The sequence below is a fragment of the Uranotaenia lowii genome, chromosome 2 (genome assembly GCF_029784155.1).
Source record: "Uranotaenia lowii strain MFRU-FL chromosome 2, ASM2978415v1, whole genome shotgun sequence".
Taxonomy (NCBI): Eukaryota; Metazoa; Arthropoda; class Insecta; order Diptera; family Culicidae; genus Uranotaenia; species Uranotaenia lowii.
This window is the reverse complement of record NC_073692.1, coordinates 352,157,931-352,178,063: the sequence shown is the minus strand read 5'-3', so window position 1 is coordinate 352,178,063 and position 20,133 is coordinate 352,157,931.

Below are 20,133 nucleotides of genomic sequence, written 5' to 3'. Positions count from 1 at the left end.
ATTCAGAATGATGAAACTCTGATATTTCAATTCTGGATCACCGTTGCAATTTTTTCAAGTTTCAATTCCGGATAATAATTAAGAGTAAGAATTTTAAATCCAAATATTAAAAATGGTTTGTAATTTTAAACGTTTTCTTTTAATAATCCGGAATGATGAATTTTGAACATGGAAAAAATCTAATCTTAGTTGCAAATAAAAAAACAAGACGAAATCAGGATTTTGTCTCAATGATGAATCGAACTATAAATCAAGAATTTATAAACTGAATACAGATTCTACAGACCGATGACAGGCAATAAATTTAAATTTAAAAAAAATGGAACCAGAACTTCAGGAATGATTTGAACCTAAGCCTACCAGGTATTTCTCCGCACTTATCCGGACTGGGCAAATCCGGACTATTTTATCTGAAAACCTTTCCATATCCGAGCATTTGACTCAAAGTTTAAAACCAAAAATTCAAGAATTCTTCAAAATCGAAAAGAAAAAAAACCTGAAGAACGGTATTTTTTTTTCATCGAAATACATTAGCCAGTTTGTTTGGATAAATTTTGCTCAAAAATTGTTCTGGACGCAAAATACATCATTGTAATCACGCAATTAGAGTTATTCCTTGATTTTGCGAATAATGTGAAAAAGTTCGGGCGAAATTCGGGCAATCTGGCAACCTTAGTGAGTCTAATTTTATTGAAAATTCGATATTCGGGAATTTTATTCACCAACTTCCGTTGTGAAAATCTTCTGATATTCTTCTGATAGATTTTCGAGTACATTCCGAGTATCAAGCTAGAAATTTTTTAAAAAACTGTAGTAGAATTGTGGACCTGGGTTAAGATTTCGAGGTTTTGCCCTAGTTCTAAATCGAGTTTGTCACTTTGGATTCATTACAGATGTTACAGTCGTTCATCAAAATTGATTTAAGAATTTAAAATTATGGTGTTATATCAAAAAAAAATTTGTCGAAAATCGAATTAAGTTTTTTTTAAATCACCAATGGGGGGGGAAGGGGGCAAAGGAACATCGGAAAAATAGAAATTTTAATTCTGATTGCAAATGACTTAGAAATGCATAAGATGTCGATATCTGGAATTATCTCGAGAAAATAAATTTTGGTCAAAAATCGACTTTTTGGGATTTTTGGGTTTTTTTTTAAATCAGTCCCAGGAAGTCAATTTTTTCCAAAAAAAATCTATTTGAGAAAACCCCAGATTTCGACGTTTAATGCATTTCTGAGTCATTTGGCATTAAAATGAAATTTTTTATTTTTCCAACTTCCTTTGGTCTTCCTCATTGATGAGTTTTGAGGGTCATAAAACCGAAACTTGGAGCGCTCTGAGGCATTCCTCAATAAAGTTGAAATTTTGCACAGGTCAGTTTTTTGACCCATCTACAAAATGTAGGTATGTGGTTGGTTTTCGAAATTCGACATTCAAATTTCTCCCATACAACCATTGCTATCCTAATGCATATGTTAGCTTTTTTTTATTCATGTTTATACTCTAAAAATATTCCTCAAACCGAAAAAAAAATCAAAAAAAAACTTTAGATTTGATTTTACTTGGAATTCAGATTTCACCTTTGGAATTACCTTTGGAATTTCAGATTTGGAATTCGAAAAATCTGGGTTCTATAAGATAAAAATATTTGCGCATCGATTTTCCCTTTCATGACATTCTCTGTAATCCCCGCTTTTAAAAAAAACGTGGCCCCCGACAATGAAGTGTTGACAATCTCGTTAACCTCATAACATTTGCCTTTGGAATCTTTCACGGCGAATTGTGGGTGTAGTTGGTGGGCACAGACCAACAACCACCAAACATTCCCCATCGTTCCGAAGAGCATCAAGAACAACCCAAAACGGTGTCGCCACGTGACGCTCAGTCTGCGTGTCTGCGTGTCGGTAGGAAATTTAGTCGAAAGGCCGGCCGGCATTGATCACCCCCATGTTTTCTTGTATCACATCGATACCTAATCTAACTCCAACCTCAAAACGATGTGCCCCTCTTAAGAACACCGAAAGGAAGAGAAGTTGGAATTTCCATTTCCCGCCCGACATCGAGATATCGAGAACTATTGGGGGTCTATCGATTCGGTAGTGTTCGATGCCGAAATAGGTCCCAAAACGATTGCAAAGTGAGGCGGCGAATAGGGTTGGGAGCGCACAGCTATAGATTTTGAATTAGAAAATGTGGTTTAGTTTTTTTCCCTTCTTTTGCTGTCCATCTTTTCGTCGTTTGTTCGCCTCCGGAATGGCAGAACGCACTTTTCCAGGCAAAGGTAAGGGAGAGTGGCGCGGCGAAGGGCGATAGTTTTCGGCAATAAACAGGGTGTCCGAAAAAAATGGTGTAGTTTAAAAATTGTCAAAAGATTATTTTTAAAAAAAATTCATACTTAAGATGTGGTTTAAAGTATTCATTGTTTTCGTCGTTGAAAACCTCAAGCTGTTATATACCTTAAAAGTTATTTTTCCAAGTCATTATGTTCACATACATGTGTTCCAATTTTTTGTGTTGTCTACACATGCATGTAACTTAACCCTTTCCTTTCCATGGTAGCTCTGATCTCCAATTTCAATTTCAGACTCGGTGTGAATATACAGTAGAACTCTGCTTATCCGAGATAGGCGGGGGAAGGATCACCTCGGATGAGTAAAACCTCGGATTACACAAAATACATTGGCAACCCCTATCCTTTTGCATTAGTTTGCATACCATCCAGGCGCACAGCTCGAAAAAACATGGATTTTTTATACTCTTTAATTTACGTTTTCAGCAAGTTTAGACTTTTAACTCGCTCACGGAAAGTAAAAAAAAAGTTTAAATTTACCGAGAAGCAGAGGTGATTTTTGTCCACCCATTTTTCTCGGTAAATTTTACCTTATATACTAATCTAGCAAAATGGTAAATTGTACCTTTCCTCAAAAGGTAGATTCTACCGTTTTACTATTCACTGACTTAAAAGGGGTTCATCAATCAACATTACCAAAAACAGAATTTATTTAAAATTTAATATTTATTTATAATAGACAGGGACTTTGACCTTATAACTATTGTTTTAGGAATCTATGACCCTCATGGCCGCTAGATCCTCCTGCATTGTTATTCCTTTCTCCTTAAGTTCCTCCGGTCAGCTGGCGGCTAATTTTTGACTCTGCTTTGGCTTTTCCGGAACGATATGGAAAACATTTTCAAGCTTACCTCGCCTATCTGTAACAAAGCATTTTTAATAGAAACTATCACCACTAAACAAAATTTAAAGCTAGATTTTCCATGTCGTTCCGAATTTCGGTTATGGCGCACGATTGCAAAACTTCTTTCAGGATGAAAAACCGCCTAACTCCAATAATTCAGTTCAGGTAAACTTCACTTTGCTACGAGGTTTAAATTACCTTTTTTATGTTAACCTTTTCGCTAATTGAATTTAACGTTTTTACGCAGCTCTATTCAGGTTTATTTCACCTCGCTACAAGGTAAAAAGCACATTTTTTGAGATTATCTTTTTCCTACACACTTAGAAAAATCCACGTAGATTTACATGCAACTGCATGGGTAGAAAGGAATCGGCTATTTGCAAGTGATAATACTGCACGTTTCATGTAAATTCCCGATAGCATTCAATGCTGTTGTTTACTGTACATTTACATTATTTAGCACATCTCACGAATCTTATTGGACAGGGAGTGGTTTCGCAAAATCAAAAAAATCACCGTTTTTATGCAGGAAAAATATATTTCACGTTTAAATCACACTTGCTGATTGATTTACAACACTTGCACTGATCTTCGTTGCCGATTCCGCCGACGACGGCGGCTCGACGGTTGGTTCGATAAAACAGCAGAAAATTGTCGCACGGTTGGGGCTTTGGGTTTTGGGGATTCAGCATCAATATTTCCTGTAAAGAACAGCAATTAGTGTGAAATTATCAAGTCAATCACAGTTATTTTTAAAATTGATTTACCTTTAATCAGCAACCACGGTTTGATTGAAAAAAAACTAACATCTTTTGCCGACGCAGCACGGGACGGGAAACGAACAGGAATGAAAACAAAACAAAACTGACAAACTGACACCGGCGCTGGAATAAGCGTGCTTTGACATGTAATTTTCATAGAAATGGTTGAGCTGCTATACTCTTTTTCGAAAATTGTCAAGCGACGATGCAGAAATGTAAAATCACTTGTGTTGTAAGGTTACATTTTTTTATCTGTGTAGGTACTTTTTTCAAGTACCTTTTTTAGCTCAATTCAGGTAAACTTTACTTCGCTAAGAGGTGAGTTTCATCCGGAAGAGGTAGAAGTTACCTTTTTAGTTTCATGGAGTATTCACCTTGCTATCTCTGTAAATTTTACCTTTTTATTATTTTCCGAGCTGTATCATTAGCGAACAGCGACAGAGCTCCGTTTCAAGGCATTCGGAGTATCAGAAGTTAATAAGTTAAGCAGTAGTGTACCAAGTATACTTCCCTGCGGAACACTGGCAGGAACAGCTACAGCTTCATCAACGTTATTTCCATCGAGCGAAACTCGGAATGTCCTTCCCGATAGGTAGTTTTGTATGATTTTCACTAAGTAAAATTATTCACTGAGTATCCACATGTTTTATATAGTTTTGAAAACCATTTTTTTTTTTTGGGAAAGTGTAAATGGTGACAACTTTTACAAAATAATTCATTAAAATGTATAGATTGATTGTTTTTTAAATTTTTTTTGAAACCAACAAATACTGCTTAATTAAGTAAAAAAAGAAATTGTTTATATGCAGTTGTTTTAAGAAGCGAACATTACAGTCGCAAATGAGTGAATTCACGTCACAAAAAAGGACACTTTTTTAATTTTACAACAAAACTTTGACATTGCTGTATAACAATAAAAAAAAAATAGATCCTGTTTGAAAATCATCAGACGATTTTGAAAATAAGATCCTCTTTGAAAATGATGAGACGATTTTGAAACACTTAATTTTATAGAAATCGGTTGGAATCCAGCTGAATTACAAAAGCGCGAACGAGTGAATTCACGGAGGAGGGAGGAAATATGCTATGAAAGCTGTTTTGACCCTCAAGACGGTCGGAATTTTACAAATCGAACAAAATTTAGTTGATTTGTTAATTAGTTCGTTATTTAAAAAAAATTGAATTAAAAATTAAAACAGATCTTTAGGAGAATCTTCAAATAAAGACTGTGAGAAACAGTAGTAGCTCTAACGTATGATTCCTAAATATGTTGCTATAAAAGTGCCAGTCAAAATAAGGAAAAAGTTAGGAAAAGAAACTGAAAATTTATGAGTGTACAAGTCGGAATAACACAACATTTTGAAAAGGGTACATAAAATTTGAAGGCTCTAAAGAATTGTTCAGAACAACTTGAAATTTCGTGACGTGAATGACGAGGAAGAATGACCCTAACGTAGGCTTGCCAGATACTTTCAGAAAAAGCGGGACACAGCCGAAAATAGCGGGACATTTGATAAACTTTTAAAAACAGGTTAATTTTATAGCCAAACATCATCCAAAGTTATCCATAGAAAGTACACTAAGGTTCTTTTTAACGCGAAATGATTTTGTTCAGTTTTTTCTTACATGACTTCTGTTTTCCCTGGTTTTCGCCACAAGCACGTTTAATTTTTACGATTCTCGAGAATTTGAGAGAAAATATTTTAAGTCCTACATGTTAACAGCAGATTTTATGGCGCGTATAAACGATTGTGTAGTTAAAAATATATTTCAAATTTGTTTTAAAAGCTTGAAAAATTAAGAAAATTTCCATCATGGTATACTTTGGATAATTGAGTTTTAAAGTGGTTTATAATATAAGGCAGTATAATTAAGATTCCGACAAAAAATTCAGATCTATAATCATTTGGAAGCAACCTTAACCATATTTGCTTTATAAAAAAGTTATTTACATTGCATTGGTTAAACGTGCTCTGAGAACGGTGCCCTGAATCAGAATCTTTCTGTAATGCTAAGAACATTAGAGTTGTCTTATATTGTCTTATGTAAAATATGAAAACTGCTGCTTATTCTGAGAGAAGAAAGCTTCTGTGTTGAACGAATGAATTCAAATTAAGGCTAAAGTATGATTTTTTCTAGTGTAAGTAAGTGAACTTTGTAAAAGTTTTCCAAGAAAAAAAACGGGACATTTTGGGGGAAAGCGGGACAGCGGGACATTCAATAAAAAGCGGGACATTACCAGCTTTTGCGGGACGGATGGCAATCCTACCCTAACGGGTAAAACTCCTATCAAAAAAGAAAAAAAAGTGACGCGAATTAAGTCAACTACCCTGTTCTCTTTAAACTAACTGAATTCACGTCATAATTTTAAAAAGGCATAACTTTGTTCGTTTTTGTCCAATCGAGAAGCTACGCACATCAAATTGTGGTTTATTGATTTTTTACAACTTATTTGAAGACACCGGTATCCTATTTCCACAGAGAGAACAGTCAATTCTAGCGCAAATTCACGTCACTAAAGTTATATCGATCCATTTGCTACTATACATTTTTTTTATTTTCAAATAAATTGGTTGACTTCTAGAATGATAACAGTCCAAAAAAAGTCCGGAAAAGCGATTTTACGTCACGGTGGAATATGTCTTTAGGCTAAATCGGCGAAAAAAAAGCAATTCGAGCTTCTCTATATCTTAAATGTGAAATTCTTTAAGTCATGAAGCTTAAAAAAAGTCCAAATCTTGGATGAAAAACAATTATCAACACCGAATTACAAAAATAGGTTTTTTTTTTAAATCAAAACATTTGAATTGATCATCTTTGTATTTATTGCACTTTCAAACTAAACTTGCAGTTTTCATTCGGAAACGGTTGCTGGAAACTGGCTGTTTTAAAACTTCAAAAAATTAAAAATAAATTCGGTGGATATGCCTAATTTCGCTATATTCTGTCAGGGGTTTTCAGATTTGATAAGAGTAGGCCAAATTTTCAATTGTAAGCCATTAAATTTTTTTGGCAACTAAGTTCCAAATTCTTTTATGAACTCGGTGTAAGATTGAAAAAATAATTTTAAGCTTTTTTAGCATTGTAGCATTGTCGCCATGGTTTCTTCAAGCTGTGAAGTTTCAAGTCTTTTTCCAGGACTTCTTCGGGTTTCTTATAAAGCTCTCAATAAAATCTTTAAATTTTTTTTTCTCAAGGGATTTTAAACTTTAGTGGTTTATTGATCCCGATCCAAAAATATTTTTTCGACATATAAGTATATATAGCTTTAAAAAACATAAAATTTAAAAGAAATCATGTTTTAACTTAAATTCATTAATTTTAAAGTTCGTTGAATAGAAAGTTAAGATAAAATTAGTTTAAACAACTTCACGCGAGTCATATTCATTTAAAAAATATGCTATAACTTCGATATAGTCGAAGTATTCCAGACTATGTACAACATTAGGAACACACTGATAAAAGTGGATGGATTATGGACATAGATTTTTTTTGTTTTTCTTGAAAAATAACATGTTTTGAACATTCTAATTACAAACATCATGGTAATATACAATCCGAAAAAAATCGGTTGAAAAATTCAGCTTAGATCTTCTATTTGTAAAAAAGTGTGTTTTTTTTAAGAAACATGCCGTTCTATTTGGAAGTACTTTGAAATAATCCAGCTTCTACTAAAAATCTTGGAAGTTAAAAATTTAAATTGTATGTATAAATAAAGTCCAGATGATCCGTTTCATAATCAAATGTTTTGTAGTTGTGATAAGTCGAAGATAACGTCACAAACAGTCAAAATCAAACGTCATGTTAACATTAGGCTCACATGCGAAATAATGAACACCCACCTTATTTAAAGATAAACAAAGCAACTTAAACTACTATGACTGATACGATAGTTGGAACGTTAGTTCCTTTGAGATATTGTATCAAATTTTATTCAAAGGCGAATCGACTGTTGATGATTTTAATTCGATTGGGTGAACTATTATTTTGATGCTCTACTATGCTGAAGATGACAATATTTGTATCTAATAGTGCAGATCAGATAAACCCATTATTATTTTACCATAATTTCATAAAAGTACTGTTAAGGGGGGGGGTAGGGTCTAACACTTTCAAAAAATCGATTTTTCAAGTCAATTGAAGCAAAACTGTAGAAATTATAGGCCTTTATCTCCTCCTATCTAATACTGCAAGAAAGCAAGAGCAGAAACTTCAAACTCGTTTTTCTCGAAAGCACATTTTTAAAGTCCGTGGACATCGTCATTTGAAAACTACTTATCCGATTCTTTTCAAAATTGGAACATATTTTCTACATATGAAATACCAGACCCCAACGTTTCTCTTTTTTATTTTTTTTACTTTGGGGAGATTTTACAGATAAAAAATGGCGGATTTTTTCGTGAAAAATCGTAGTTTTTACTTCAAACAGCCACAAAAATTTCATAAAATTTTTTTTAAGTTAAATAAAAACGTTGGGGTCCAGAAAAACATCTATTAAAAATATTTTGCTCGGATTTTTTGATTTCAGATGATTCTGTGCTGAGATACAGTGTCCACCGCAAATCCTGTTTTCTAAAAGGCATCCTCGAAAGTGCTCCGTCACCGGTTCATTTTTCAATATTTTTCTACGAAAAAATTACTTAATGTTCTTTTAACAATGCTTTGTATAATGTAAAAAAATTTAATAGATTTGTTTGAACGATAGCTCTAGAAAAAAATCGTGAAAATGGTGTTTTTTTTTACCCGTTAGACCCTACCCCCCCCCCCCCCTTAAGTCCTGCTTTTTGGGGTTTTTTTCTGTTTGAGATCAGAAATTTATCCGCGATATCTATTGCCAAAAAATGCAAAAAAGCAAAAGTTTCGCTGATATCTGGGAAATTTCAAATTTTGTTGCTGTTGAAATTAATCTATCCAGTTTACAAGGAGATATTGATTCTGATGGTGAAATGATAAGTTTCAGTAGGGAATAAAATCTATTTTTAAAGTTCCCATAATTGCCTCCCCTTTTCCTGTTACAGTTTAAGAATGTCAAAGTCTTATCCAGAAATTTAGGGATATGTTCACTAGTTATTGAACAGATATCAGATATTGAACACTAGTGAATCTCATTCAATCACTGAATAAGTTAATTAGTTTAGGAAAAACTAAGTTTAGATTTGAATTGGTTTAGTAAAAATTAGATTTTTTTTATTTTTAGATTTAATTCCTTATAAATGGCAGTTTTAACAAGTAATTTCTCACTAACACGGACATCATTTTTAAGCACTTTCGAGTGCTCGACCGAAAAGTTTTTCTTATGTAATGAGACGCTTCATTCGAAAGAAGATGTTTTGAAGTTTAGTTATTGACCATTTTCACGTGTAGGGGAGAGGCGGGCTATATGCGCATATTAAGGAAAGCACTCATTTTCTCCCATATTCCAATAGATAGGGGTCTGAAAACTATATACACATGAGCGGACATCTGTTTTATATACGTTAGAGCAATTTCTCTGTTAAAATCTCTTACAGTTTTTGTGAAAATAATTTTATAATAAAAGTAGTCAAAATAGCCGATTCCCGAAACTGGCGGGCCAAATGCGCATATTTATGTTTTAGCTATATTTCATTAACACATGCAACATTTTGATATTATTTAATTGAAAATGGTAGGAACGGATGTTAAGCATACGTCAAGGCTGAAAATTTGGTGAAATTTTTTACATCACTAGTTTTTTTTGCATGAAACATTGTAAGGTATGCCATATGGCCATATTTCATGGTAATATTTTGTTCATATCGTATTTTTATCGGATCAGTATGAAGTTCTTTTTTCGTTGTAAGATCGTGATTTGAGCGTAGTTTTAATGTTTAAATGATAAAAAGTAAAAAAAAAATAAGACTAATCTATTTTTCTTAATATAGGCATTTAACCTGCCTTGATATGGCATTCAGAACATGTCTCTTATTCCAATATCTTATCATTTACAACTTTGCCAAAAGCTTCAATTTGTTGAATTTCCTACATCCAGATGAATAAGAAAGAAAAGGCATTGAAGTTTTTGTTCACAGAATCTGTACGCACGATAATTAAAGTTCAATATATTTTAACAAAACTGACAAAAGTCTTGTTTGAATTTTTAAATTTTTTTGGCTTTATATAACAAACAAATTTCTTCATGCCATGTTTGAATAGCATATTATCCTTAAACTGCACTAATTAGATACGTTGAATCTCCAGCCATATCGTCAATCGGCTGTATGCGCATATTACCCAACATGCGCATTTAGGAACACTTCCCCCTATGTTGCTTTATATGCCTCCATTATTTTGTACTATTCTGGGCAAAAATTTAATATTCGTGCCGGTTCCATATTAAATTATTTTATTGTCATTAATTTATAACTGAACGCTGTTGTCAGTAAAACCTCATCTATTTCAAACCTCCCATCGTCTCCATCTTGCTCGCCGACAACTAAGAACATCTTAACACGATCATCAATTGCTCAGTGCGCCACCGGCAGACCGAGACTAGACTAGACACACTACCACCAATGTCCCATCCGCAGATAGATCCACGCATCCGCCATTTTCTCGCGAACGAATTCGCGAAAACGCCACCGGCTACTGTCTATGGCTGGGCCAGGCAGGTCTGTTTTGCTATTCCCGCGCTCCGCCCCCTCGTTCGTCGTGTCTTGTTCATCTTCTCACATGATGGCTGCTGACAGCGATCTCGTAGCTAGTATAGAAGTGTGTTCGGACCGATTCATAGAGTGAATTGAAGAGTAACGTTGCGCGATCGTGCAATTGCTGCGATTTGTCACACGATCGCGTGAGTTACCGGCCGACCGTTCGCAAAAATCATCGCCAATCTTCGGATGCTCTCAATCGTGATTTTCCGGCACTCGGATGGAAGAGAAGGTTATTTTTATACGCAGTTTTCGTTTGAGAGACACGCCACTGAAATAGTAGGCGACGAACTTGAATGAGTTGTTTTTCGGTTTTTCGAAAGTACAAGGCAAAGACAACTTTTTCCGGACTACCTTGTTTTCGGCTTTCGGCAATCGGAAGGGATTGGGAACGTCGTGAAGTGTTTTCGGAACATAACACAGTTGGTTGGTACAATGTTAGAAAAAGGGAGAATTGGCTGGAAAAAAGTGAGCCCTTAAGAGCAACATCATCGTGCGTCGTGTGTGTAGTATAGAGAGTATGATGATGGATTTTGGGAGCATGGTTTTTTTTTTCGTTGGTAGAGTTTTTACCCTCGGCCTCTTCTTTCTTATTATGTTGTATGCTTTGGTTTTCCGTTTCCCGTTTCGTTTTTTTCCTTTTTTTTTCTCTCAATATATGTTAGAAAATGCCATGCTTCGGTGCAGAGCTCGAGCGTGTTAGTGAGTAGCGAGCATAGAGGAAATGCTTGGCATGTTCTTTTTCGCTTTTCGGCTCTGATGGAAGCCGGCCGAAATTATTTTGGTGATGTGAAGATTTGCTCTCGGAAATTGCATACAGATGTGGGGAACGTTGGATATGGAAACAAGTCCGCGCGGAGAGTATGTTTTTAGCTTATGCTTCGGTATGCTGATGGTGAACATGTATCGAGCATTGAGGGAACGATCAGAAGAGTAGCGGCAGATATGCGGGCAAGATCAATGAATGAGGGAGTAAAAGAGACCCAGCGGCAGCGAGAGTTGTCTCAGTGTGTTGGTAGCACGCTCTCGCTCTTCGGAGAAATCGGACTTAGGCTTCAGTCAGTCGCAGTGCCATGAATCCAAGGGTCTGAGCATAACTTTTATGTGCGATGTAATTTAGTTGATAGAACAAACTCGAGCAAAAGACACGCAAGTGCTGTCGCTGCGTTAGTTGCAGCACTGCCTTCTTTCTTACCTTACACACAACCACACTTTTTGTTTAGTTTTTTGTACTTTCAAAATCCCGATCGTTATTTTTTCTCCGACCAAGTTCGTCATCCCGGTCGCCCCGTTTCGGAAAAATCAAAAGAAAGCTGCCAAATTGGATAACCCAAAAAGTCAATTTTGACCGACAGCGACGACGACGACACGACTAAAAGATTCGAAAGTATCCCAAAATCGTAATCCAATCGTGTGTTCGTGAAACGAAGAATCGCGCGACAAATTCTGCTAACTCCGGAAGGATCGATTCATCATCGCATAAACGGTAAGCCGTTTAGAGAAGTGTTTAACGCAAGAATCGGATTGGCTGCGATCGTAGTAACAAATCAAAGTGGAAGATCCCTTGGAGGTGACTAAGCTCATGAATACGTCATTACGGCGGCTACAATTAAACACCACAGATTGTAGTGTACCGCTAAACGTGTTGCGTGAGTGAGTCGCGAGCCAGTGAGTGAGTTCTAAAATTCCAATCACCACACTCGACTCGTCACGAAATAACTAACTAGCTCGGAAGTGAGGGAGTGTGCGTGCGCGAGTAACGGGAGGTTTTCAGCATTCCAACTACTCCAATCACAGCAGGCCGGGCGCGCTCGATGACGAAGGCTCCACTAAGGTGTGTTTCCGAGTTCACCTTTCGGGCAGAAGCCTACTAGTTACTGGAGCCGATCGACAGCAAATTCCTACGATCTTTAATTGACTCATACTCATACAGCTAATGATCGTCGATTGGAAAGTGTAACACACTACGCATCTGTCACTATTGCACTGGTTGAGTTTCGGATGGATGAAAAATCTATGGGCTTCAGGGACCCAATTATTCATTGAGTGGAGTTTTTCTTTCTCTCGTCCGTCTGTCCTTACGCGTTTCGAACGGTTCGAGATCAAATAACCAGAACTGTGTTGGTTTAGATCAATCGGTTTCACTTCGTCCGAAGTAAAATAACAAAAAAAAACACTTGACAATCAAAGTTCCCAAGCGTCATAATCAAAGAATAGTTTGTAACAAGCAGCGCCTTAAATTAGTCCGTTTTTCCTAAATTTATACTAACACCACGACAAAAATAAAGCAAAAGTTATCGTAGATATTGTTTTAGAATTTATAATCAAAAACCAGTGTTTATGCTGTTTTACTAAAAGTATTTATTCTCTAATTAGTTTGTAGAATCGTCCAAGTATTAGGAAGCGAGAGAGAGAGAGAGCGCACGCGAGAGAAAAATAGCGAGCGAGCGAGATTGAAATCAAAACAAAAAGTGAGTGATGAGCATCCATTTTCGGTCGGCCGAAAATCAATCCCGAATCACTATTTCCTGATACTCGGCCTACTACGAGGCGTGCGTGCGTTCGTTCGTGTGCGTGCGATAACGTGCAACTAATCTAAGCGGCGTTTCAACAACAACAACAACGTAAAAGAAAAAGCGATCGCAATCACCCCAAATGTTGTTGTGAATGTGGTGTATTTAGAGTGTGAGGCTGCCCCCCACCAGAAGAAGAAAGTTCAAGTATTGAATTTTTTTAATCGCTCAGGAAGCGCGCAAACACGACTTTCGGCAACGATCGCGACCTCTCTTCGGGTGAATCGTTAGTGCAACCAAAATTTAAAAGAAAAAAAAAAAACAACAAATCAATCGCGATTCGGTTCCCCTCCGGTAGTTCTCGGTAGTTAATCCAAAGTCTAAAGTAGTGATCGACAAGAGCAGATCGTCACAAAAACAACAACCGACGACTGACAGCAACTCCGCGGCGCCCGCTTTGCTCCTCTTTATTTCATTTGTGAACCCCGGTGCAGCGACAAAATAGTCAAAATTTCGGACCACGAGCAATCCGCCGACAGCCACCATCTCGGAATGGCTTCCAATTTGGACCAGTTTGCCGACCTGGAGCTGTCGAAGGAGGATCGGGAACAGATCTTCGATCCGCCGCTGGACGCGCCCAAGACCCAAAATGGTGCCAGGTATGCATTTATTCATGATTTTTCAACTTGAACTCTTTTGAAATCAGACACTTTTATTAAAAAAGCCAAAAATCATGTTCAACTTCAGACCTTGAAGATGGCTTTAAACGACCCCGAAACGTTGGAATGCTAAAAAGTAGTTTTCAAAAGAAAAATTCATCCGTCGAAATCCAATGTAAAACAATAAAAATGAATCTGAAAATTAAATTTTAAATCTACTAAATATGATATCCAGTACTGAAATCTGATGCTCTGAAATCTGAAATCTCAAATCTGAATCTAAAATCTGAATCTGAAATCTGAATCTGAAATCTGAATCTGAAATCTGAATCTGGAATCTGAATCTGAAATCTGAATCTGAAATCTGAATCTGAAATCTGAATCTGAAATCTGAATCTGAAATCTGAAATCTGAAATCTGAATCTGAAATCTGAATCTGAAATCTGAATCTGAAATCTGAATCTGAAATCTGAATCTGAATCTGAAATCTGAATCTGAAATCTGAATTTGAAATCTGAAATCTGAATCTGAAATCTGAATCTGAATCTGAAATCTGAATCTGAAATCTGAATTTGAAATCTGAAATCTGAATCTGAAATCTGAATCTGAAATCTGAATCTGAAATCTGAATCTGAAATCTGAATCTGAAATCTGAATCTGAAATCTGAAATCTGAAATCTGAAATCTGAAATCTGAAATCTGAAATCTGAAATCTGAATCTGAAATCTGAAATCTGAAATCTGAAATCTGAAATCTGAATCTGAAATCTGAATCTGAAATCTGAATCTGAAATCTGAAATCTGAAATCTGAAATCTGAAATCTGAATCTGAAATCTGAATCTGAAATCTGAATCTGAAATCTGAATCTGAAATCTGAATCTGAAATCTGAATCTGAAATCTGAATCTGAAATCTGAATCTGAAATCTGAATCTGAAATCTGAATCTGAAATCTGAATCTGGAATCTGAATCTGAAATCTGAAATCTGAATCTGAAATCTGAATCTGAAATCTGAATCTGAAATCTGAAATCTGAAATCTGAATCTGAAATCTGAATCTGAAATCTGAATCTGAAATCTGAATCTGAAATCTGAATCTGAATCTGAAATCTGAATCTGAAATCTGAATTTGAAATCTGAAATCTGAATCTGAAATCTGAATCTGGAATCTGAATCTGAAATCTGAATCTGAAATCTGAAATCTGAAATCTGAAATCTGAAATCTGAAATCTGAAATCTGAAATCTGAAATCTGAAATCTGAAATCTGAAATCTGAAATCTGAAATCTGAATCTGAAATCTGAAATCTGAAATCTGAAATCTGAAATCTGAAATCTGAATCTGAAATCTGAATCTGAAATCTGAATCTGAAATCTGAAATCTGAAATCTGAAATCTGAATCTGAAATCTGAATCTGAAATCTGAATCTGAAATCTGAATCTGAAATCTGAATCTGAAATCTGAATCTGAAATCTGAATCTGAAATCTGAATCTGAAATCTGAATCTGAAATCTGAATCTGAAATCTGAATCTGAAATCTGAATCTGAAATCTGAATCTGAAATCTGAATCTGAAATCTGAATCTGAAATCTGAATCTGAAATCTGAATCTGAAATCTGAATCTGAAATCTGAATCTGAAATCTGAATCTGAAATCTGAATCTGAAATCTGAATCTGAAATCTGAATCTGAAATCTGAATCTGAAATCTGAATCTGAAATCTGAATCTGAAATCTGAATCTGAAATCTGAATCTGAAATCTGAATCTGAAATCTGAATCTGAAATCTGAATCTGAAATCTGAATCTGAAATCTGAATCTGAAATCTGAATCTGAAATCTGAATCTGAAATCTGAATCTGAATCTGAATCTGAAATCTGAATCTGAAATCAAAATCTGAAATCTGGATTCGAAAATTAAATCTGAATCTTTAAACTGAATTCCAAAACTGAATCTGAAATCTGAATCTGAATCCAAAATCTCAATCTGAAATCTGAATCGGATATCTAAAATCTGAAATCTGAATCTGAAATATGAATCTAAATCTCAAATTTGAATCTGAAATGTGAATTTGAAATCTGAATCTGAAATCTGAAATCCGAATCTCAAAACTGAATCTGAAATCTGAAACTGAATCTAGAATCTAAAATCTAAAAGCTGAATCCCAAATCTTAATCAGAAATATAAAATCTGAATCTGAAATCTGAATCTGATGCTTGATCTGAAATTTGATTCTGAAATCTGAATCTGAAATCCGCATCTAAAATCTGAAATTGAATCTGAAATCTGAATTTGAAATCTAGATCTGAAATCTGAATCTGAATTCTTAGTCTGAAATTTTAAATTGAAATTTCAATCTGAATCTGAAATCTGATTTTGGATCTGGAATCTGAAATCTGAATCTGCAATCTAAAATCTGAAATCTGAATGTGGGACCTGAATCTGAAATCTGAATCTGAATCTTATATCTGAAACTGAATCGCGAATCTGAATCTAAAATCTGAAATCAGAATTTGAAATCTGAATCTGAAATCTGAATCTAAATCTGATATCTGAATCTGAAATCTGATCTGAAATCTGATTTTGAAATCTTAAATCTGATTTTGAAATCTGAAATCTGGTTTTGAAATCTGAATCTGAAGCTGAAATCTGGATTTGAAATTTGAATCTGAATCTGAAATCTGAATTTTAAATTTGAAACTGAAATCTGAAATTTAAAATTTGAATCTGAAATCTGAATCTGAAAACTGAATCTGAAATCTGAATCTGAAATCTGAATCTGAAATCTGAATTTGAAATTTGAATCTGAAATCTGAAATCTGAAATTTAAAATTTGAATCTGAAATCTGAATCTGAAAACTGAATCTGAAATCTGAATCTGAAATCTGAATCTGAAATCTGAATCTGAAATCTGAATCTGAAATCTGAAATCTGAATCTGGAATCTGAGTCTGAAATCTAAAATCTGAATCTGAAATCTGCATCTGAAATCTGAAATGATTCTGCCATCTGAATCTTAATGTTGAATGTAAAACTTAAATTTGAATTGAGAATCGAAATCTGTTGACAATATTTAAAAATATTCATTTTATTGACTGTGTTGACAATGAAGAAGATTTAAAATTTTAATTATTATATTTTGGGAATCATCAATCATTTTCACTGTATGATAATTTAAAAAGCTAGAATATTTTTGCACTGCGGGGAAAGGTAACATTTTGTAAAAATTTCTGTCGACGGTAATCACTTGACTTATCCCAAAAATTTCAACAATATCGATTATTTTCATAATAAGTTTAAATCTTAAAATATTAGGATTGTGTTTTTGATAACTGAAATGATAGTAAAAGAGATATTAATTTGAAATATAGGTGTTGAGATACTCGACGTTTCGACAGTTTATCAATCCTTTTTCAAGGAAAAGAGTGTAAATCTTTTAAACTGTTTGCTTTTTAGAGCATTTCTTTGATAACCTTCTTAGCTCGAATACAAACCAGTTTTTATCGACGAGTTGACGAGAATTTTTATAAAAAAAATAGTATTTTTGTTATTTTGATTACGTTTGTTTATAAACTATGTTCAAAACTGTTTTATTATTTCCAACGATTGTAGTCAAAAGTTCCACCACGATCTCTTGCAAATTCCCTAAAAGTTATATCAACACGAAAGGGAAATTTTCCAAGAAAAATGTGTTACACTTGTGACAGCAGCAGCACAAGGTTAAAAATAGGTTGCAACTAGTAACTAGTGGGTAGTTAATGGGTGAGTCAAATTTCCCGCTGACCGAAGCACACCCGTAGAATCTCACAGTCCCATGCTTAGGACAACCTGCAGCTGCAACCGATGGAATTCCTGAGCCATTCCAATTGTGGCACACTCATCAGTCTACGACGAACGGCAGGAGTTCCACATAAATTGACCAACAGATAAGAGCGGTGTTGTTGTTATAGTAACTTACATAGGGGTTAGATTACTACATCGTGTGCACGTGCATCGGGGAACTGCGAAGTGGATAGTGGGCGGGAGAGCGGCCAGATAAGGCATATAGTTACAGAAACTATTTGCTTACAGAGACGCATTTCAACCTTTCTTTGGGTTATCAAGCAAATTCCGATGAAAAATTCAGCACAGATTTTGATTTGAATTTCAAAATTTTCAATGGAATCCAAAATTGTCAATATTAAACTCTCAAAAATTTTCATAACTTGAAAATTTTCAAAATGAGCACAGCTGTTAAAATAAGAAAATTTAAAAAAAATTGGCAAAACTGTCAAAAATGACAAAATTGTCAAAATTATCGTAATTTTCAAAAGAAACCAAAATGTCCTAATAGACGAAAAATATAATAAAAAATCTTAGATAGCCTTCAGATAAACGATAACTTGAGGTAGATTTCCAGAGTTGAAATGTTGTCATGAACATTCTTTCAAACAAAAATAAACTTCGATTGGTTCTAAAATTCGACTGCGGTTTTTCCTGTCTTGTGACAGCACCTGGCCCTCGATAAAACATGCCAAAGCCGGCACTTTTCCTCTCCGTTGGACAGCTAGCGCAGCACTCTCCCGAAGTAATTACCTGAACATCGTCGTCGTCTTCGTCGGTCGTCATTTATTGTTATTGATTCCCCCCTCGATGTTCGATATTCTTATCCCGATATTCCACTTGAAAAACAGGGGAATAACAACAAATCCCATCGGCAACGGCCCAAAAATTAAAGAAGACACACACACACACGCGCGTTCCAAGGGACGATACGCGTTTTCGGGTGCTTCGGCTTTTTTTTTTCGGGTCCGGTAAAGCCGAGGGAAATGCAACGCAGAAGAACTCTATCGATCAGTTTATAGGTTCTCGATTGGTACGATTCTTGAATATTGTGCTTGTAAGCATTTTTTTTCTTCGTTCGTTCTTTTGGCAGAGACAGCTTTCTAGAGACAGAAAGAGCGCGCGCCGACGACAGTCGCGAAGCACAACACATCCTACAGAAGGCGAAGAAAAAGCCTCGAAACAGCTGCCTTTCGGTGGATGGATGTTTCTTTTCGTCTGGCTGGACGACACCACCCGGGTGTTTGTGTTTGGTGGTGTAGCTTGTAGGTTCCTTCACCAAAGTCTTCCATATTCCTCTAACAACCATCCGGTTTTCGGACAGATGGTTTTTGATCTGGCTGGCTGCCGATTGACGAATGCAATCGTCGATATGATGATTAGATTAGGGCTGGTATGCTAATCGAGCCGGGATCTAGCGTAACGACCCTGATACAAGGGGGGACAGTGTTAAAATGAGCTTGGAAATGGGGATGAAAATAACTAGAGATGATGGTTGATAACACTTGAATTTGAACTTGAAAGATAGCAGCGACCGATAGCGAAGGTCAGATATGAATTCCATAAAACTACACGAGTTTATTCCTTGAAAGAGATAGATTTTGAAACTCTATTTTCCTTGAAATATTCCAATCAACTTTGAGAAAGTTGAAAGTTGTTTTCCAGACTGGAATTATTTGTTGAAAATGGGTCGTTAATATTTAATCGATTGGATTTATGTAGGCCTTTTACGTTATTCACGATATAAAAACAATTATGGGAATGAAAATACATATATCGTCTTAGCTGATATAGGCTTTATGGACTGACTGGACTGGACTGGATAACGTGGACAACTTAGGATTAACCTTTAGCAACCAGTACCGAGATGGGAATCGAACCCATGCCATCAGTGGAACAGAAATATTTCACTTAATTTATCAGCCTTATCGGTGAAAGTGATGTCCTTTTAAGTAAGAAAATCTTAAGAATTTGAAATTTTATAGACGGATAGTAAATTAGAAGAAATTAATGATGGTATAAATGAGCGTGTAAAATTTTATTTAGAAGCAATAACTATAACTCAGAAACGGAACTATCGATGTGTAGAAATGATAACTCAAGTCGTTAACAATGGCAGTGCAAATCGCAATTCCGACTGAAAAGTGAAAAGATCGTATAAACAGTCGTTTATAGTCGGTTTAAATGGGGTTTTGATAGAAAGTCCACCTTGTTTGTAAATGTTGATTGATTTTGCTAATTTTTTCTTCCCACGCACAGTGGTTGAAAATTATAAAAAAATGGCACAAATTAATGAAAAGCTTGTTAATTGAAATTCGTATGCGGAAAGTTAAAAAAAAGAAATTTCCTTTTTTTAAATGTTTTTTTTTTTTCTAAAATTTCCAGAACCGGTTTTGAGCCTCACACTGGAAAACTGAATATTTTTCAATCATATATGAATATTTTTTGTTAAAATTAAGTATAAGCTCCAAAATTCCTCTAGTTTATTTGTATGAATATTAAAAGTGATGTTTTATGGTGAAT